This window comes from Gossypium arboreum, chromosome 3, assembly GCF_025698485.1.
Source record: "Gossypium arboreum isolate Shixiya-1 chromosome 3, ASM2569848v2, whole genome shotgun sequence".
NCBI lineage: Eukaryota > Viridiplantae > Streptophyta > Magnoliopsida > Malvales > Malvaceae > Gossypium > Gossypium arboreum.
The window spans coordinates 87,756,863-87,761,099 of record NC_069072.1 but is presented as its reverse complement, the minus strand read 5'-3'; positions in this window follow the sequence as shown (position 1 = coordinate 87,761,099).

The window sequence follows — 4,237 nt, the reverse complement described above, 5'->3', positions numbered from 1 at the left end:
AAATAATGGAATCATAAGTACCCAAAACGATAATTTGATGGTGTGAGTGAATCTCCAATAGTCTTCGATCCGCGAGCTGGCTTGATAACACTATAAGAAATGAAAAGGAAGGGGGTAAGCTTTAAGCTTAGTAAGTTAGCATGTAAATAATAATCAACTTTAAACATACAATAACATAAACATAACATAATGTAAATTAGCACAAAATTATCAAATGATCATAGACATATCTTACTTATTTCCATCCTTACCAATAATGCATCTTAAACCGAGATCATTTTTCATGAGTTTTGCATACGTACCTGTACCACTTCATAACATAATCGTAACCTTTCACATCTTTGACATAATCTTTAAATTACCTGTTGAACCACTTGGAATTCTAAAGGATACTCGGGAATTATATACACATAGAATCATACCAATGCATATCCCAGATATGGTCTTACATGGGATCTCATATCGATGGCAATAGCCCAACTATGGTCTTACACGATTCTCATATTGATGCCATGTCCCAGACATGGTCTTACATGAAATCTCATAACGATGACATATCCTAGATATGGTCTTACACGTAAACTCATAACCTTAATGTCATGACATTTGTATCCTAACTATTCCTAAGGTTCAACCGGGAATTTCACCGTATTGAATCTTTGCTGACGAATCCATAATGATAATTGTACAAGTCATGCAATAACAAAATATTAAATACATAATATAAGTTGCATTATTTACACATGAACTTACCTCGGTACAAAATATGGCTAACTAATTCGATTTAGTCCACAACTTTGTTCTTTCCCCAGTCTAGGTCCAGACTCCGTTTTTCTTGATCTATAATAGCAAATTTAGCTCATTTAATTATCACATTGTTCAAATCAATCCAAAAACCAAACTTTGGAAAAATTATAGTTTTGCCCCTAAACTTTCACATATTTATAAATTAGCCCTTAGGCTTGTAAAATGAAATGTACTCATTTTCTTTGTTACCCAAGCCTAGCCGAGCCTATATCATGCTTATATTAGCCCACATTTTTCATCAAATCACATTTCTACTACCCATTTTTACAACTTTTACAAATAAGCCTTTTTTAGGTGTTTTCATCAAAAATCACTTAATAAAATATGTTTATGACACATCAAACTTTCATAATCTACCATGAAAAATCAAAATACATGCATGTTACACATGGGTCAAACTCTAGGCATCCTATAACTCAAATAAATGATAGAAATGGGTAGATCGGTTGATAACAACTTCAAAAATGTAAAGAACATTAAAAACGGGGCTAAGATGCACTTACCATTAAGTTTGAAAGTTGAACAAAACCCTAGCTATGGTGTCTTGAGAATTTTGGCTATGGCATGGAGAAGATGAGCAAATTTTGACTTGATTTTTCCTTTTTATTCTTTTAATTACTAAATGACCAAAATGCCATTTTTTACTAAACTTTTAATTTTACTTATTCATGCCCATTTTTGTCCATAAAAATAGAAATTGGTCAAATTTCTATTTAAGGACCTCTAATTAATAATCCATAGCTATTTCATGCTTAAAGCTTCTAGAATCACATATTTTGCAACTTGCGCAATTTAGTCTTAAAAATCAAATTGGACACTCTATCAACAAAATTTCTTAACGAAACTTTCATACAATCATGAAAACATATCATATACCTCAACATATTCATAAAATAATTATTTCAACTTCAGATTTGTGGTCTTGAACTCACTATTCTGACTAGGCCCAAAATCGGGATGTTACACAATATCCCAAATATTGTCTTACACGAAGTCTCAAATTGATGCCATATCCCAATTATGGTCTTACACATAGTCTTAGTAACCTTAATGTCATGACATTTGTATCCTATCTATTCCTAAGGTTCAACCAGGATTTCACTCTTGTCGTAACTTTGTCGAATAAGTCTATGAGTCAATCACAATTCATACAATAATTAAGCATTTAAAACATAACCAAAACAATACATTATTTACATAAGAACTTATCTCGGTACAAAAACAGTAGGAATCGGACCTAATCGTCAAACACATTATTTTTCCCCAATCTAGGTCCGAACCTCGTTTCTCTTGATCTATAATAGAAAATTTAACTCGTTTATTATTCACATTACTCAATTCAGTTCAAAAAACAAATTAGGGTAAAATTACATTTTTTTCCCGTAAACTTTGACATTTTTACACTTTGGTCCCTAAGCTCATAAATTGAAATAGATTCAATTTCTTTGATTCCCAAGCTAGCTAAACCTCTTTTATGTTAATAACAGCCCACATTTTTTATTTAATCATACTTTTACACACATTTTATAACCTTTTTACAAATTGGTCCTTTTGACATTTTCACCAAAAAATCACCTAGCAAAAGTTGTTTATCAAACACCAAACACACATTTCCTACCATTAGACATCAAAATACACACATATCTAACATGTTTCAAACCCTATACCTTAATCATTTCTCAAATTAACGGTAGAAATAGATAGATCGAATGATAACGACTTCAAAAATGTAAAGAGCATTAAAAACGGGGCAAGAACGGACTTAAAATTAAGCTTGAAAGTGGCCAAACCCTAGCTATGGCTTCCCCTCTAAATTTTTGCACAACAAAGAAGAATATGACAAGATTTTAGCTTGATTTTTGCTTTTTAATTCATTTAATTACCAAATGACCAAAATGCCATTTTCTTAAAACACTAAAATTCTCTTACCTCATGTCTATTTTTGTCCAACTTAAAGTAAAATGGTCAATATCTAAGGACCTTCAATTTAAAATTTCATAACAATTAGACACCTCTAGCATGTAGAACTTAAATTTTGCACTTTTTACAATTTAGTCCTTTTTGCTAAATTGAGTGCTCAAACGTCAAAATTTTTGAACAAAATTTTCACGAAATTATTCCATAAAATTTTAGATCATAAATATGTGATAAAAACAAGTTTTACTACGTTAGATTTGTGGTCCCAAAACCATTATCCCGACTAGGCCGAAAATCGGGCTGTTACAGTTTGTCATAGGGAAATAGGTTGAAATTTGGTTAAATGGTCACAAATAGTTACACGGTCTAGTCACACAGTCATGCAACGCAATGCTACACGGTTTTAGTTTTCACATAGCCTTGATACATGGTCGTATGGCCCTCGTTTTGTAGTTTTGCCTTTCTTTTGTGTAAAGTTTCAAATTAGTCCTTGTTTGGTACCGATCAATTTTAGAGCTTTTGTAAGCTCGATTTAAGATCAAAATTGTATTCAAAATACTATTTGTTTGAATGATTGAGATTTAATGAATATTTTGGTGAGTCTTGATTTAAATTCGCACATTCCTATTATGTTTATTACTGTAGCATCTCGTAACCTAATTTCGACATCAGAGATGGGTGAGGGGTGTTACATGGATCATCCCAATTATCAAAATAATGGATAGATTGTAGTTATATTTATTAGTTATTATTTTAAATAAGGTTGTTTTACATTAATTATATGCAATAAAATTGTATTGCATGTGAATATTGTAGAAATGTTTTAATTATGATTTGAATTTTTAAAATTATTAAAAATATGTTGATCTATAAAATATCATTTTTTTAATATTGTATAAATTCCTTAATTATGATATATAAAATTTTCTTATCATATTTGAATTGTTAATACATTAATATATTTTAATATTGTATAAATTCCTTAATTATGATATATAAAATTTTCTTATCATATTTGAGTTGTTAATACATTAATATATTTTAATTATATTCAATGATTCGAATAATAAATTAAAAATATATTATTTAAAAATTAATTTAAAATTTTATATAATGCATGTAACATTAAAAACTACAGTATATCTAAATATATAATATATATATAATATAGGTATATAGTTTAATAATTTATATTAAACATATATAATAATATTATTATTAAAATAATAAAATAATATTTGTAATAAATAAAACATGAAGCACATATTCATCAAAATCATTTAACTTCACTATTTGTCTTTATATTTAAAAGCAAATATTTTCGTTCAAAACAAATTCAAGTAAAATTTTGAGTACAAATCAAGTTTTATAATCTATTTTGTCGTTACACAAATAATAGTTATTCATAATTTTTCTTGGTATTGAGGTAGGATGATGTTAAAAGAAAAGGTGTTCTATTATTTTATTTAGAGCTTAAAATAATTAAAAATATCAACTAAACATTTGATAAAAA